Source organism: Rattus norvegicus, chromosome 1, assembly GCF_021556685.1.
Source record: "Rattus norvegicus strain SHRSP/BbbUtx chromosome 1, alternate assembly SHRSP_T2T, whole genome shotgun sequence".
Lineage (NCBI taxonomy): Eukaryota > Metazoa > Chordata > Mammalia > Rodentia > Muridae > Rattus > Rattus norvegicus.
Genome location: NC_141534.1, coordinates 123,585,249 through 123,603,942, shown reverse-complemented (window position 1 = coordinate 123,603,942; position 18,694 = coordinate 123,585,249). Strand labels below are relative to the sequence as shown.

Sequence of the window (18,694 nt, the reverse complement as noted above, 5' to 3'; positions counted from 1 at the left end):
GGTTTCGTACATTCTCTAATTTTGTTACATTTTTCCTAAGCACTCTTTCTTTCCTTTGTATAGAGATCTAAATGTGAATATAATTCAATATCCTATAGGCATCATTGCTCAAAAATCACCTTGAATTTATCCCTGACCAATTTATACAGCGGTTTATGAAGTCCCCCCACTTTCATACTAGCAATAGGACAACTTAAAGCTCATTGCAACCTGCCTTGTGTCATTAGCTTTCGAAAAGATTTTGAATCTCTACAGCCTGGAACCATGCACACATGCGTGATTGGAGGGTTATGCTAGCTCACTAGCACAGAACGGGGGCAGAGGACAGTGTGATTACTTAAGTAATGCAGCAGATCCTGTTCAGAGAAGAGGCAGACAAAGATGCCTGTCAAAGCACCCTAGGACTGGTCAGCAAGGCAATGCAGCAAACAAGGTCAGCTCCCTCATATCCCCATAATTTATTTCATAGACGTGATTTTTTCACACTAAATATGGCAAATTGGTTGGAATAGTAGATTATTCTATACATCTCAAGCCTTTGACTCTGAATAGTCAGATCACAAACCTATCAGATCAGGACCTGGCTTCCTTTGTCCTGTCCTGTGTTGTGTTTGCCCCAGTGCCCCTCCCCTTGAGCTGTCAGTCTGCCCTGTCACTTCAGCTCAGTTCTCTTACAGGGTGAATATTAGCACTTCAAAGAGCTGACAGTATTGTGGATTATTGGTGTGTGGGAGTAATGGCAGTCAGAATAATAAAAAGGAATTTAAGTTCATAAATGGATTTTGCATAAAAATTACATCCATAAATGAAGTTACAGTGGTATCTGGGCATCTGCCATAGACTGAAAGATTTGAGGAATTAAAAACACTTGAAAGTTACCATACAGATTATCATCAGAGGGAAAGCACACAATAGATCAAGTGGTTTGCACCTCCATTTTCTGAATAGTTAGGGGTATCAGGTAAGAATGAGTTTTGATGTAATGTTAGTTACAATAAAGGATAAGTGTTTCAAAATGGCTGTAAGAAAGAGTAGTGGGCAGAGTGAATTTGGGTGTGTGTACTTCAGGCATGTGGAAACATATATATATATATATATATACACATATATACTTACAAACATACTCACATGAAATACAATGCATAGAGTAATACAGAATGATAAACCATTTTCTTCTGTGATCACATAAGGTGATCCAATTTCAATGTTATGACAATGCTTTAGTGTCTTTTGAAATTTTGCCCAGATTCAGCAATAAACTGGTGGATTGGAAATAACTTTCTTTGGATATGTAGTCTATACTTTGCTTTCATCCTCTGATACGGATGAATTTTATAAGATATGCAAAACAGAATGCAGATTTGGTTTTGGGCTTTTTTGGGTGGTTTGTTTGCTGGAGAGTTTGGCCATCTTCCATCAGATAAAGCCACAAGGGTGTTTTTGCTTTTGTTTCTGTTTGTATTATTTCTGGTCTTTTTTGGAATTGTATTTTGTTTTTCTTTATAAAATGGGATATTTTAATTGAAAATTGATTTTTGTCCAGGTTTTCATTTCCATTCTTATTTATTTTTTTATATCATGATTACATTTTTCCTCTTTTTAACCCTTCCCAGTTTCTAACCACCTCCCCTCCCTTCCAGATCACTTCCCTTTCTGTCTCTCATGAGGAAAAGAACACTCAAGGGATAACAACCAAACATAAATAAAATGAAATATAATAAGATATAGTAAGAGCATATTGAAGGTGGACAAGGCAATCCAACAGAAGGAAAATGAGCAGACACAAGAATCAGAGACCCAACTGTTAACACACTCAAGTATGCCATAAAAACACTAAATTGAATGCTCTCAGATGTGTACAGAGGCAACAATGCAGACTAATATTAGGTTTGAGACACAGATTTTATCAAAGGCTTATCCTATTCTTTTATTCAGTGTATTTTGTTTTTTATTTCAAAATGTTGTTTGTGTTTAAGATTTAAAAAATCTTAAATTCAAGACTATGTTGATCCAAGTCAAGAGCAGTCCGAGGGTTTGCTAAGGTTCTTGCTTCTAAACAGGTGTTAATTAATACAGATATAACAGAGTGGCAACATTCATTACACTTTTGTTACTGCAGCTATGTTATAGAATAATATGAAATCTGCCATGCAGATACTGCCTGAACTTTTATCATTATTCAGGTTTATTTTACACGGAATCTTTTTTGTCTCCATCTAGTTTTACAACACTATTTTATAATTTGTGTGATGAATATTATTGGTAATCAAATATATACATATGTAATATATATGTAATATTTTATATAACATGGTATATGACATATATTATATAACAATATGATATATAATGTTTTATAAATGATATTGTTTCTATAGTATGTTACTCAAAGTATTTGTTATTTCAGGACATGAATTTTCATAAATTTTTTATACTGCTACATTGCTGAATGTAGGGATCAGAATTGTCAGGTTCCTGATGCCACATTTTGGAACTTTTATGCATAAAATCATATCATATTCAAAGGAGTCTCCTAATACTATGCTGAATAAGACAGGAAGAATAAACTTCCTTCTCTTGTTCCTCATTTTAATAAAAATGTTTTGAGTTTATCACCATTTAGCAGGATGCTCCCTCTGATTTTATTGTATGTTGTTTTATTTCTCTGAAATATGTTCTGTTTATCCTTACCAGTGACCACATCTCTAAGGAAACAGGAAACTTGCTACTCTGGTAGCCATTTATGTCAGTAAGGATGTGTGCATATAGGGTTGGAATATTGAGAAGCCCTCCTTCTTCCATTCTTGAATATTTGCTCAGTCTTTTGAGGGGCACACATGTAACCCTAACTTTAGGAGGCCATGTTTACAACAGCCGTGCCATTTATAGAGACATCCCATAGCATTTGTTCCAGTCCTCTAGCTTTTACCCATCTGGGGAGTTTTAGAATCCCCAACTATGTCTGAGTACTGACTGTTGCTTATTCACAGTCCTTTATGTAAATATGTATCATTGTGCCAACAAAACATTAGTAATGAAAGTGTTATCTATGGAAATAATCAGCAACACATACCAAAGGACATAGCAGAAATATTTAAAAAGGAATTTGACAAAATGATGATTTAGAAAAACAATGTCAGTGTGTTCTTTACTAGGGACTTTAAAATCCTTGGCTGAGTTTATTGATCATCATTGTACTATCATTCAAAAATTCTGTCCTGTAGAACTGGCCTCACTTCTAATTAATAATGTGGTTGGTTAAGCACAAAATACCTTTGTACATTTGCGATGTTAATGCATTTTACCTGGCCATTCATTATTGTAGCATATAACGATTATTAATGGATAAGAAAACCATTATTTTTTTTCTTAATGGAGCATGAATAGTGTTTTAGAGCATTATGAAAGATAACCACCAGGGAAACATTCCTAGATAGCACAAGGATGAATCCTCTGTGTCTAGCAAAGAATGTTTATTGTGTGTATACCTCATGACCTTATCATGAAATCTCCTGGAGCGCACTGAGGCTCTTTCACATTTTCTCTTTTGTTCAATTATATCTGCTTTTTTATGTTGAGAGATACAGCATTAGGATTCATAAAATTATTGTCAAAATAGAATTGAGTTCATATGATTTGCCTGTCTACTGCTTTGAATAAAATCTTCCATAAGTGCGATTTCTATAATCAATTAGACTCCACAATATTAAATTAATTTATCCTTTAGGAACCTTTCTATAGTGGAAATAGCTTCATGGTTAGAGATGGTAGATCATGTTTATTTATTTCCCTCAGTAGTGGGAGTCAATTCACTTTACTCTATGGAAACCATATCATGCTGTCATGTTCTATGTGAGATCATATGTGAGTTAGTCATGTCTGTTACATCTGAAAGACATTGGTTCTTTGTTACATTCTTTCCATTACCAGGTGCTCTCAGTTTTCTCCCAAGAAAAAGATTCATGAGAGGTGAAGGGAGAGTATTAATAGAGAATTTGCATTTACAACTGAGTTATCAAATTTCTCTTAATCTCTATACAGTGTTCAGGTATGTGTCTCTGCCTTTGTTTCCACCAACAACAGATTGCAGCTTCTGTGATCATGGCTGAGTAATATACTTATAAAGGGAATGACAGAATATCTTTAGGGTTCTTTAAATTGGTACATTGCTTCTGCAGAAAAACTGGTGTTTGATATGCCCCTTGGTCCACAATCTACTTATTTCTCTTTTCTTGGACATATGAGGTATGTCAGGATCGTGTCTCATGGACTGGGCATTAAATCCTTTCACGTAATTGTTACTCTCATCACATTTGTACAACTATTGCACTCGTGTACACTGTAGCTAGTCCACCATTGTAAATTGAAAGATTTCAGCTATGTTCACCTTTCCTTTTCTCCTCAGGAAGTATGAATAAATTTTCCAATCCATGAACACTATCTGGAAGGGGTGAATACTCCAGTTAGTCACCAGGTTAACTTCTTCATGTTCAATGAGATAGGTAAGTGTTGTTTCATCAATATGGTTCTGTCATCAGTTTTTCTAAAGCAACCAATTATGTGGGTAGGAATGTAAGTTGTTTGGGAGCTTCTGTGTGATCTCAGTCATCAAAACTCAAATAGATGTAACCCATACATGACACTGGAATGGCTTTGCTAGTGAGATATGGCAGTTAGGTTCTACTCTCCCCATTATTTTATGATGTGTTTTAAGAATATTCCATTCACATAGTTAATATTAAGGAGCCTCTACTGTAGTAATTTCTATAACATTCTTCAGAGAGTCCACAGATTCTGGTGTCCCTTACCCCACTTTCCTCCACTTCTGCATTTAATATTCCCATTCAACTACCACCTTACACCACATGTCTCCAGATTTAATTATGTTTTTAGTTATTCAGGAAAACCTTCTATAATTTCTAGTTCCTCACTCTATATCTTTCCACTGAGGATTTAAAGATTCTTACATGCATTTGTAAGGATTAAAACCTAGTGGTTGGGGATTTAGCTCAGTTGTAGAGCACTTGCTAGGCAAGGCCCTGGATTCCGTCCTCAACTCTGAAAAAAAAAAAGACAAAATAACAAAACCTAAGAAGTATTTTTAAGTGAAAACATCCTAAATTTTTCTTTGGGTTCTGAGTACCTCACTCAGGATGATTTTTCTCACTCAGGATGATTTTTCCTAGTTCTATTCACTTAAGTAAGAGTTCCATGATTTTATTATTTCAAGAAGTGAGTTTCATTTCATTGAGTTAATGTACCATATTTTCATTATTCTTTCAATTGTTTATGGACACAGTGTTGAGTGATATCTGGGTTAAGAAGACAGAAGACCAAAATGTGGATGCATAAATCCTACATAGAAGGGAGAACAAAATAATCACAGGAGATAGAGGAAGGGAGGGACATGGGAGGAAGACAGGAGGGAGAGGGGATAAGACAGGACAAGATCAGGTATTGGAAGCAATAGAAGAGAAATACAGAAAGTCAGGGAACTGAATAGAAATAATTAGCAGTAGGACTGCAGAACTGGGGATATTTACTAAAAATTCCCAGACGCCAGGGAAACAAAAGGCTCCTAGGACCAAACAGGGATGACTTTAGCAAAAGTACCCCCAAAAAGGGGAGATAGAATCTGAAGAGACCACCTGCAGTAGATAGGCACCACCCCTAGTTGAGGGATGGGGCCACCCACCCATCTCAAAAATTTTAATCCAGAAATGTTCCTGACAAAAGGAAAGACGGGCCCCACAACTGGAATAGAACCTGAAGGCAAGGCCATTCAGAGACTGCCCTATCAAGGAATCTGTTCCTTCTGCAGACACCAAACCCCAACCCTTCTGCTGATTTCAAGAAGCACTTGCTGACAGGAGCCTGGTATGGCTATTCCCTGAGTGGTTCTATCATCACCTAACCAAATAGATGCAGATACAACCAATCATCAGACTGAGCCTTGGAGACCCCAATGGGATAGCTAGGGGAAGGACTGAAGGAGCTGAAGGCAATTGGAACAGCAATGAAAGAACAATATGATTTAAGAAGACAAGCCAGAGCTACCAGAGACTAAACCTCCAACCAAGAAGTATACCTGGAGAATCACGTGGCTATAGATTCTTGTGTAGCAGAGGATGGCCATATCTAACAGAAACAGGAGGAAAGGGCCTTGATTCTGTGGAGTCCTAAGACCCCGCCCAGGATGATGCTAGAGTGATGAGGCAGGAGTGGATGAAAGGGTAGAGAGGCATGTTCATAGAGGCAAAGGGAATAGGGAGAGAAGGAATGGGATGGGGCGTTGTGGAGGGATAACAGGTAAAAGGGATATCATTTGAAGTGTAAATGAATAGAATGATGAATTAAAAAGTTAATGACAAGTTACTTGAAAAAATTTTTTCAATGTAAGAATGACCATATCATTTTCCTCAGAATCCAAGGAGGTAGCAATGCTATTGACAGCCCTAGATCCAGATTCTTCCCACAGTTATATCCATTAGTACTCTCAGATCACTGCCAAGACATATACTTGTTTTCAGTAAGGCCAGAACACTGGGTCTGTACTTTGTGGAAATGTAGTGTATGATATAAGAACATTCAGCACAAATGGTGGGTCCTGTTTGCCTCTGAATGCATGTATGCCTCAAAACTACCCATGAGGATAGTTTATTCTTAAAAGTTTTTTTTTCACATCCGCATATAGTACAAATCAGTTCCTTGTTAAAGCAACCACTGAAGCCTCCTTCTAGGATCATTACACTAAAAAGGCTTCAACCTCTAACACACTATTAAACTATTAAAACTGATCAGTTCAACTTGTCTTTCCATGTTAAAGATTTTTTGTCTGCAATTTTCTATTAATCTGTTATAGGTTATTTTTTTCTAGAATAAAATTAATCCTGTTCCTAAAGTATTTACTTCCTCTCTTACAAACATATATATATATATATATATATATATATATATATATATTTGTATTCCATTGGTGTCTCCAAGTCTCAGTCTGATGATTGACTCTATATGAATCTATTTTGGTTAGGTCCTGATAGAATCGCTCAGGGAACAGCCATACCAGGCTCCTGTCAGCAAGTTCTTCATGAAATCATATATATATATATATATATATATATATATATACATATATATACATATATATGTATATATATATATATATGATTGATACACAGCCTTTGATACACTTTCCTTCACCTGTGTAAAAGAAAATATTTACAGCAGATGGATCATGTAATCTTTTGGATAGTACATGATTCCCTTAACTGAAATAAGTCTATGCATGCTTATTCTGGCCCAAAGAGATCCATGGGGAGACGCCCTGACTGTAAATGTCAACCACTACTCAGATGTGCTCTTTGGATACAGATATATATATATATATATATATATATATATATATATATATATATATATATATATCCTATAGCTTATACCTTATACCACAATTCTGAATTTTTGCAGCCTAGTAGTAATGATTTTCACTTTTTTATGTTACCTTCAGGCCTTGTAATATATTTTTGTTAAATTTTACTAAATGTTTAGTCATTTTCAGTCCTTGGATTTTTAAAATGGTTCCCTATTCATACTTACTACTCAAATGTTATTTTTTGATAGCAAAGCATCAATTTCTCCCCAAAGAAATGGAACTAGATATCATATATATGTAAAGACATAGGTAAAATATAGTTTTCCCATTGCCTGGCAAATTACCACGTCCCAGTGTGGAATTTCTTTCTTTGACTTCATATATGAACTGAACTAAGAAATTCTTGTTTCAGAACACTCCTAAAATATTTTGGTTGCAAAATCAGAGAGGGTAGTTAAGGAAATAAATATTTTCCACTAATAATAAATAATACGTTTGTGATCAGAAGTCTTCCAACTTCTGTCCATCCCTGGGGTTCTAAGGAATCATCCTTTTCAGTCACAACTTTTCACCAAGAATTCTTGTATATATTTTTGTCAAGACCTATAGAGCATTCAAAGCCAAATTTTCGAGTGGTCTCAATTGCCAACTATAAAATAATAGATTTTACATTTTTAGAAAACACATGACGATGAAATAAGTATTACAAATATACTCATAATATTTTCTGCATCTCACAAGCTTATAGACATTGTCTGAAATTTAATTTTTATTTAGCTACAGGACCGCTTTTGAAGTAGTCCTCTTACTTTTTCAACCTTAGTTCTCTCACAATTTTATTTTCCTCAGAGAAATGATTCTCCATACTATAAACCTACTTCCAAAATCATCCATATATCACAAGTGGATGATTAAAGCATTGTTTATAAAATTCAAATTTTGAGCACTTAATCCTAAGACTGCTCTCTCGCAAGAAAGTAACTCATAGATTAAACTGAAATTTATATAGCACCTAAGTTAATAATTTTCCTATTTTAGAGTTTTTAAAAAGAAACTGGAGCCCAAAAAATGATTAATTTCAATATTAATTTTTTCTATATTATTTTATGCATTTCAAAAATTTGAGCTCTCTTTTTTTCAAGTAAAACCCACATATGGTTAAAGGAAATATCATAAAATTTACATAGTATATTGGTGCTAGCAATTCGGAATCATAATGCATTACTCACATTGCTTTTACTGGTATCCTTCCTTCATGTAAGCTCACAAAAGCATTAATGTATATCATGATAGTACTTTCTTCGATATGCACTAATTTAATCATTTATTAACCATGAATCCATGGACAGAAGCATCCAATAGGTTTATGGAATCTATCAACTATTTTGTATATGATTATTTCCATTCCCCATAGTTTTACACAGAAAATACAATATGTGCTAAAACTGAAAATTGCATTTATTAACTGATATAAACAAAAATCCCTCCCTTCCCATTTAAACAATAAACTATGCCTATACATTTTATACAAGGGTATGCCAGATTTTTGATTCTTTGAATATTTTCATGTGTACACTAAATTATTGGTATGATTATGACTTATGGATTGATTTAAATCAGTAAGACTTAGCATGGTAATAGTGGGAGATGTGCAAGTACTATGAAGGCCCTGTTTAGTTGCAGGATCCTACTGCAGAAAACTGTGCCAATTATGGGTTTCATTTTGGGACTCAAATTCAACTAAAAATGTTGGTAATTCTCATGATAGGCAGTTCATCACTGTATCAGAAGTATTCATTGGCAGGAAGTATTTCCAGGCTTGATGAAGTGGTGATTATACTTCTTCTGCAGTAGCCTGCTTCATATATTCTGGTACTATGAAAGCTATCCACTAAGGTACACAGTAGAATCAAGCTTATTGGTCAATGCTCGATACATTCACTCTGTTCTTTGACTTAACCATGTGTTTACCTAAGCAATAGGGTCTTACTCTCAAATTCTGTATGGTAACCGAGAAGGTTTGTAATGGGATGGATTTTATGCGAATTCTCTGGAAAGTAAATTCAAAGTAGACAACCCAATCTGGCACTGGACAATGTACTTGTCTGACTATAGTGTCCTGTGGAGAAACCATTGTCTTATTACTAGTTAACATTATTTGAAAAAAGTTCATATAAATATTTGTGTAGAGAAGCCCCTCTTACAGAAGCTTGATTCCATATGCCTTTCTCAAAACGACTTTAGGGATATTTATCCTTCCTCACATTCACTCCTCACATCTCAGCTTCTACTAGCAGCACAATGTAGTTCAGTGGTTTGTATATGGTTGGCCCAGCTAGTTGGACTATTTGGTGATGTAGTTTTGTTGGAGTAGGTGTGTTCCTGTGTGTGTGGTCTTTAATAACCACATATTAGCTATCTGGGATCCAATCTTCTGCTTGCTGCCTTCATAATATAAGTGTAACTCTCAACTCTTACAGCCCCATGTCTGCCTTAAAACTGCTGTGCTTCTACCTTGAAGGTAATAAACTGAACCTCTGAACCTATAAGTCGGCCATAGTTCAATGTGATCTTTGTAAGAGTTGCATTGCTCATGGTTTCTGTTCACAGAAGTAAAAGCCTTATTAATACAATTAGTCTGTCACTAGTTTCCCTTCATATTTATACGATTGGTTTTTAAAAACTCCCTCCAATGAAATACAGACCCATGATATTATGAGTTTCCTGATGTGTATATTTATTACAAGATCATATATATACATATATATACATATATATATATATGAAAATAATTTTTAACTTTTTAAAACTTAATTTTATATTTTAATTCTTCCCTTTAGATTGTGCTCATTGTCCCCCTCCCAAATCACCACCCCTCCCACAAACTTTCCCCTATTCTTCCTCTCCCCTTCTGAGCAGGTGGGGAATGCCTAGGCATCCTGCCACCCTGGCAATTCAGACAAAGGTGATTGCTGTTTAAGCCTGACAATTTGAGTTTGCTCCCTAGAATATATACACATGCACATGTAGTGAACTGACTCTCCAAATTTTTCTGTGACCTTTACATGTGGTCATGGTACACACACACACACACACACACACACACACACACACACACACACAGAGAGAGAGAGAGAGAGAGAGAGAGAGAGAGAGAGAGAGAGAGAGAGAGAGAGCGAGAGAGAGAGAGAGAGGGAGAGAGAGAGAGAATAAATCTCTGAGTATCTTACGCTGAAGTGTGTACTATTCAGCAGTAGCCACAATATTGAAGAAAGCTGACTTTATTCCTTTACTGTCTATAATAGTTATAACTCTACCAGCCTGTCTTCCACAATGAATCCTGAAGCTTGGAAAGGAGACAAGATATAGACTTTTTATTTAGTGACTGGAATTGAGCATTCTCTTGTTTCGTGAATCTTGAACAGCTATTGATCTCTGTTAGGCATGATGTGACAGCAGACGAGTCTTCTCTCAAGAGGGTTGAAAAATACAGTAAGCTATGGGTCTAAGGATAAGTCATTAGGACTTAGATTAATACAGTGTTCATTTAGCAGAGTAATAACATTTGCCTTTCCCTTCTGGCCTATGTTCTGTTTGGCTACAGGTTTTGATTCAAATAACAGGACATATGTATGGGCCAGATGTGGGGCAGGCTCTGAATGGTTGTTCCTCCTGCCTTTGTTTTAATCTTTGCTTCCCTATTCCCTGCCGAGGGTATTCTTTTTCCCCTTTTAAAGAAGGAGTGAAGCATTCACATTTTGATCATCCGTCTTGAGTTTCATGTGTTCTGTGCATCTAGAGTAATTCGAGCATTTGGGCTAATAGCCACTTATCAATGAGTGCATACTATGTGTGTTTTTCTGTGATTGGGTTACCTCACACAGGATGATATTATTCAGTTCATGCTCCACTATGTTCTTAGCAGCCTTATTTATAATAGCCAGAAGCTGGAAAGAACCCAGATGCCTTTCAAATGAGGAATGGATACAAAAATGTGGTACATCTACAAAATGGAATATTACTCGGCTATCAAAATAATTTTGACCTGCAAACCTGTGCAGAACCTAGGCATGGCTTCCTGATTTATATGAGTCAATATGTGTATCAGTCCTGTTGTATCTGGACATTATTAACTTGCTTGCATTCCTCCCAGCACCACTGTGCTTTACAATATTTCTTCCATGCCTTCTACAAAACTTTCCTGAGCTATGAAGGAAAAGATTAGATGGCATTGACTCATTTATGATAGTATGATCCAAGGTCATTTGCTCTGCATGTTGTGGAGATATGGTTCTCTATAACTGGCTCCATCTATTGTATATGCTAGCTTTGTGTTAATAGGAGAGCAGTATATTGACATATGGGCAAAAAAGAATGTTATTAGGAATCATTTTGTACCTACATTTCTATAGCAAACAATAATACCTGCTTTAATCCTTAAACTCCAGTGTTTTGTCATGAGCACAAAGGTAGAAATGTGTTCTGTCTCATTGTGTATGTCTCAAATCCAGTCAGATAGTATTGTTTACTCCATTGATGGTGCCACTATTGCAGCAGTGTATCCTGTAGGCAGCTGACTGTGGTAGGTCAAGTAGTATAGAGGTGGGTTGGTGTTTAAGTTTTCCCTCCGTAACCATGCCAAACACATTTCAGAACCAGCAACACTATTCAGGAGGTAAAGGTTTTAGTTAGGCACCTGTTTGTCTTCTCTATGTTCAAAAAATGTAGGTGTTGTCTTCAACAGTAGAGCTATCATGAGTTGTATGGAGCATTCAGTAGCTTAGGCAATAGTTTGAAGTGATTGGAGTATTACAATGAGGACACATTGGCCAAAAAAAATATAGTAGATAGAGCCAATACATGGGGTTGGAGAATTCATTTGGTGGGAAGAGATGTCTAATTCGGTCATTCTCTCCCATTATTTTTTATTTCCTTTAGACATTTTATTTATGTTATATATTAAGAACTGATCTGACTCAAAGTTTTAGCTGTCCCCCTTAGTATTTCACAGTGTCTTCTTCATTCCCCAATCTCCATTTAATTGCTGCATTCCAATGTCATTCCAAATTATCACAATAATTATTCATATTATTTCTCAATTGTCACAAAATCCTTCCCTCCATCCTAATTCTTGTATGCTGTTGTCAAGTCGTAAAACATCCAAATATAAACTATACAGACTGTTTTGTCTTTAAGGTTCTGGATAACTCACAATGAGGTTTGCTGTTGTTGTTGTTCCATCCATTTAACTATGAGATCCATTACTTCATTTTTAATAGCCTAGTAATATTTCATTTTGTAATATACCATATTTTTATTAATTTCTCCACTATGGAAAGGTAGGCTATTTCCTATTTATAACTAATATGACTATAGCCACAAAGAATAGGAACTAGTAAGTATGTCTATAATATGATATGGAATCCCATCAATTTATAATCAACAATGGTACACATGGAACTTGAGGTAAATCATTTCCAGGAAACCAAACTGATTTCCAATGTGGCAGTAAAAGTGTGTTTTTTTCACCAGCAGTGAGGAACTTCCTCTTGAAGTTTCTTTTGTTTTGCATGTAGGATAAAGCTTTTCCTCTTTAAATATACAACTCTTTAATTGCTCCTCATGGGCTTATTGCTTATTAACGTCTTCAATATGTATCTCAGCACAAAAATTTTTCTATTTATTTTTCTTGTCGATGTTCAACTTTTCCTATGTAAATTTCTTATTTTTACTCATTCATTTTTGGATATTTTATTTATTTGGATTTCAAACGTTAACTCATTTCTAGGTTTCCCCTCTGCAAAACCCTGTCCCATTACATGTACCACTGCTTCTATGAGGGTGTTCTTCCATTGACTCACCCACTTCTACCTCTCTGTCCTGGCATTCCCCTACACTGGGGCATCTAGCCTTCACAGGACCAAGTGTCTCTCCTCCCATTGATGCTAGATAAAGCCACCCTCTACTCAAAATGTGGCTAGAGCCATGAGTCCCTCAGTGCATAACTTTGGTTTGTGGTATAGACCCTGGGAGCCCCCCCGGGGGGGGCTCTGGTTGGTTGAGATTTTTGTTCTTCCTAGGAGGTTGCAAGCTTCTTCACCTCCTTCAATACTTTCCCTATTCCTCATTTGGAATCCCATTGCTCATTCAATTGTTGGGCGGAGGCATATGCCTCTGTATTTGTCAGTCTCTGGCAGAACCTCTCAAGAGACATCTCTATCAGGTTCCTGTCAACAAGCACTTCTTGAAATCAGCTATAGTGTCTGGGTTTGATATCTGTATATGCAATGGATCACCAGCAGGGTCAGATACTGCATGGCCTTTCCTTCAGGCTTTGCTCCACACTTTGTCCATGTATTTCCTCTAGACAGTAGCATATCTGGTTTAAAATTTGAAGATGAGTGAGTGAACCCATCCCCCAACTGGGGCCTTGCTTAACCTCTGGATTTAGACTCTGCAGTTTCTTCCTCCCTTTGTTGGACAGTTTAGCTAATCTCGCCCCCTTTGAGTCTTGGAAACCTCTTGCTTTTCCGGCATCTGGGACTTTCTGGTGGCTACCTACAGATCCCCATCCCCCACTGCTCTACACATTTGTTCAATTTCCTGACATTCTGCAAATCATCCTGATCTCCTCGTATACCTCATCCTGTCCCAATTTTTCCTTTCCTCTCCTCTTTTCCTCCCAGTAGCTGGTAAGATAATTATGTTTTATAGGATAAACATAACTCGGTTTCTAAGGTGTCTTTTTCATTGCATATATACTTATAAAATATATGGGCTTAAAGCAAAATTTTGAAATCTTGATCTTGAGTGTTAGCAGTATTAAATTTCTGTTGTTCTACATTCAGGATTTTCTATTATTTGTTTTAAAATTATTTTCTCATTCATTAAATACCCTGTAGAGTGTATCCTCTTTCCTCTTCATCAAGTCGTTTCCCATATCTTTACTGTCATCCAACTATACTTCTCCAAAATAACCTTCAAAAAAAGGCGAGTTTCCTTGAGACATATCAACTAAATATGGCCTAGCATGTTACAATAGAACTAGGAACAAATCTTTTCATCAAGAGTGAGTGATTCAAACACCAGTGATTTAATTCCTTTGGATGAACTAATTCAGCCTCTCCTTCCTTCATACTGAATTTATTGTGTCCATATTATGTACTAGATATCCTGAACAATAGACATTCCCTAAATCCAGGGGAATATTTCTCAGGCATGGCCCTGATTCAATCACTTGTATGCCATTCAATTTCCTTGCAATCAAGCAAAAAACAATTCCTGCTATTGGATTTGTATTTGGGCATTATGTTAATTTCATATGCCTTGAACAAAAATATGTTTGCCATTTTTATTGTTACCAGAATACATTTCTCAGTACATCCTCACCAGCATATTTGAAACAATAAGGTGCACTGACCTCTGTGCTTTATATTTGTACCTCTAGCTCTTGATCACCTCTGTGGACTGTCATAATCTCTATTAATCAGCCTTGTTTCCTCAGAGTAATTTTCTGCTTTATATCAGAGGGGCACCTGGAAACCAGGAAGAGAAGAGTGGTAACATGGAGTATTGATTCACAGTGCCTATTTTGGGCTGATTTTTTAGTAATATCTTCTCAGCTGATCTAATTACTCTAGTGGCTAACAGCTTCAGAATCTACTGTTTCTTCAGGCTCATCTTGTCTAGAATCTTTCTCCCTGTCTCTCCTTTATCTCTGTCTCTCTCATCTTCTTTCTCTGTATCTCTCTATGTCTATTTATATCTCTAATTTCTTTTTCCCTGCATTAAATATAAAAGCAGAGATAAAGAGGAATGCATTGTAGTTCTTACTCAGTCTCTTAGCCTGAATCCTCCAGAATTCCCTTTCCACATGAGGTAAACTTTGTTTCCTGGATGTACTAGAGAAATTTTCAATTCACAAATTTCAATACTGAAGCCACTAATTTGAAACCCTTGGTATGTTGGCAGTGAATGCTGGCCATTTTGCTCTTAATAATGAATCAGTTGTAATACAGAAAAGTCCAAAATCAAAGAGGTAATGTCTCTGGGAAGTGATGCTTTGGGGTTCAGCATGAAACTTTGTTCAAAAACTGATGAGGTAGTAAGTATTTAGGTAGTAACATTTTATGAAGGCATGGAGACTTCATGGAAAGCCACTGAGGCTTGTCACTGGGGAGCTGCGGGGGTGGTATGGATAGATTTCCTGAAGACATGCAAGAAGAGGTTATTGTTAAATGTTAAAACCCAGTTGCTGCAATGTACCCCAGTATTTGGGGGATGCAAGAATAATAGGACAACCAGAACAATCAGCAGCCACCATGGTGAGGAAATAGCCATATCTATCTATATTAAAATACTAGCTGTACAGGTTCTGTAGTATTCCGAGATAGAAAACTTTACCGATTGCCTTAAAAGATATCACAAAATAGTAAGTGGATCACAAATATTAATAGATTGAAGTATAAACGATGGTGATGTTTCATTTTATTGCTTCATATTTTTGCTTGATTCTTCCCTTTTGAAGAAAAGGAAGTACTTCGAACAAAGGAACAACAATGGCTCATATTCTAAGATAAAGAATTTATAAATAGGACCTTGAGAGAAAGCAAAGGGAATTATAAACTGGACAAAACTGCAACCCATAGATTGGGAAAAGTTCTTCAGCAACTGGACATCTAATACAAGGTTAATATTGAAAATATACATTAACCAAGACATTAGACTCAATAATCCTATTTAAAATAATAATTATTCATTTAATATAATAATAATTTGAAATAATCCACTTAAAAATGAGGTAGAGAGCTAAACAAAGAGTACTTAACTTGGGAATCTCAAGTGGTTTAGAAGCTCCTACATAAATGTTCAACATCCTTAGTCATCAGGGAAATGGTAATCAAATGATGCTGAAATTCCACATTATACAAATCATAATGACTGAGATCAATAACTCAGGTGACAGCAAATGCAAGCAAGGATGTGGAGAAGGAGAAAAACTCATCCATTGCCGGTGTGACTGTAAGATGTTAAAACGACATTGGAAATCAATCTGGCAATTACTTAGAAAATTGGACACAGTTCAAAATGTGGTTCCAACGATAACACTCCAGAGCTAATACCCAAAGGTGCGCCAGTATATAATAAAGACAAATGCTCTACTATGCTCCTAGCAACTTTATTTATAATACCAGAAGCTGGAAAGAACCCAATGTTGCTCAACAGAGGAATGGATACAGAAACCATGTTACATTTGCACAATGGTGTACTGCTCAGATATTAAAAATAACTTCATGAAATTCATAAGCAAATGAATGGAACTAGAAAATGTTATCTGGAGTATGGTAACCTACTCACAAAAGAACATAAATGATATGCACTCAATGGTAAGTGGATATTTACCCAAGTTCCAGAATATCCAAGATACAGTTAATATACCATATGAAACTCAAGATGAAGGAAGACAAAAATTTGGATGCATCAGTCCTTCTTAGAAGGGGGGACCCAATACTCATGGTAGGGAATACAATGATATTAAGGGAGCAGGGAATGAGGGAAAGGCCATGCAGATACTGCCCAGCCTGTGGATCCATCCCATATGCATCCACGGAACCCAGTCACTACTGCTGTGGCCAAGAGAAGCTTGTGGACAGGAGCCTGATGTGAAAGTCTCCTGAGAGGTTCTGCCAGAGCCTTGCCTATACAAATTAATATTCTTGTGGCTAACCATCAGACTAAGCAGGGACCCCACTGAAGGCATTAGAGAAAGGACTGAAGGAGCTGATAGGGTTTGAAACCACGTAGGAAGAACAACAACCAACCAGACAACCCAGAGTTTCCTCAGACTAAACCACCAACTTGGGGACCCATGATTTTAGCTGCCCGTGTAGCAGAGGATAGAATTATCTTGCAATGACAGCAAGGATTCCTTGGTCCTCTGAGGGCACTTTTCCCTAGTGTAGTGGAATGCCAGTGTTTTGAGGTGTGAGAGGGCTGGGGGGAGGGTGAGCATCCCCATAGAAGCATTGGGATGGGCGATGGAAGAGAAGGGAACCAGGAAAGTGAATAATATTTGAAATATAAATACATAAACTATCCAATAAAAAGACAAAGAATATAAGTAATGTGTAAATAGAAGAGAATTAAAAATAGCTCTCATGGTTTATTTCCTCACATCTGTAATCATATCCTTCAGGAGATATAAGCAAACTGACCACTACAATTGTTTGGACAGCCTAGGCTACAGAATGAGCCTCTTTCTCAAAGTTCCAGAAATAAAGAAAGGATGATCAAAAGAAGAAAGTATGTAAAGGCAAGGAGGGAGAAGAGAGGACTCCAATATTCAGATACAATGAAGAGCTCAAGAGACATGAGTTAAAAGATTATCCCATGTACACTAGAATTCTCTGCTATGAAAAAAGGGAACATGGAACACTGAGCATAATTAGAGTCCTCCCAAGAAAAACAAAAACAATAGGTACACATTTTTTTTTTATTCCCTGATAGCGTTCCATGTATCATTTGGGTCAATTTTATGATCTATTAATTCAATATTGCAACAATTCTTCTAACTGCCCATGTTAAGTAACCATTGTACTCGTCTCTTAGTCCCCTTCATTAAACAGATATCGTATTAGGACATACAAATTTTTTATAAGTTTCAAAAATAATATTTCCAATTCTCTAACTGAAATCAAATGCAGAAATTACAAAGCCATGATATCTATCCACAGAATATCATAGTAAAGATTACTGCATACATCTTATACAGGTTTTTATTCTTAAATAATATTGAGATGGTTATTTTCTTTTTCAACCTGATGAGATTTAGAATCACCTAAGAGACAAGCTTCCATCATTACTGAGCAGGATTATCTTAATTTAATTTAGAAAGCAGAACCTGTCTTGTGGTCAGCACAAAGTTGTGGATCCTTAGCACTGGTTTTTTCACTAACAAGTTGGCTTTATGTGTCCAAAGCAATAATTCTAAAACCCAAAGCTCACAGAAGGATGCTTTAATAATATCAACAATCACTTCTTACTTTTATAATAGAAATTGAAAATTGTTTAAAAACACAGGTATTTCTTTGAGTTTTCAGCATCTGAATTCCACCTTGACACAGGATCTTGAAAGCTGAAAAAAAAATCTTACATGCATTTTCTTGTTTTCTAACCTTATGTAATTTTTAACTTTTGTCACTATTGTATAACATTTGTAATGTATACTAATCCATGATAAAACTGCCTTAATCTTAATCTGCTCAGAGGTACATGAAGTAGGAAGGATTGCATTCAAAGCCAGTGTATTCTACACAGGAAACT

General features: G+C 36.2%; 1 long non-coding RNA gene across 5 annotated transcripts in view; it reads left to right on the top strand.

Moving 5' to 3' along the window:
• Nucleotides 1–18,694, top strand: part of LOC148007680 (uncharacterized) — a 104,776-nt gene that overhangs the window by 62,186 nt on the left and 23,896 nt on the right. For all 5 annotated transcript variants that reach the window (XR_015646646.1, XR_015646630.1, XR_015646632.1 and 2 more), the window contains one exon: nt 4,406–4,502. This is a non-coding gene — a long non-coding RNA (uncharacterized LOC148007680). The remainder of the gene's footprint in view (nt 1–4,405; nt 4,503–18,694) is intronic.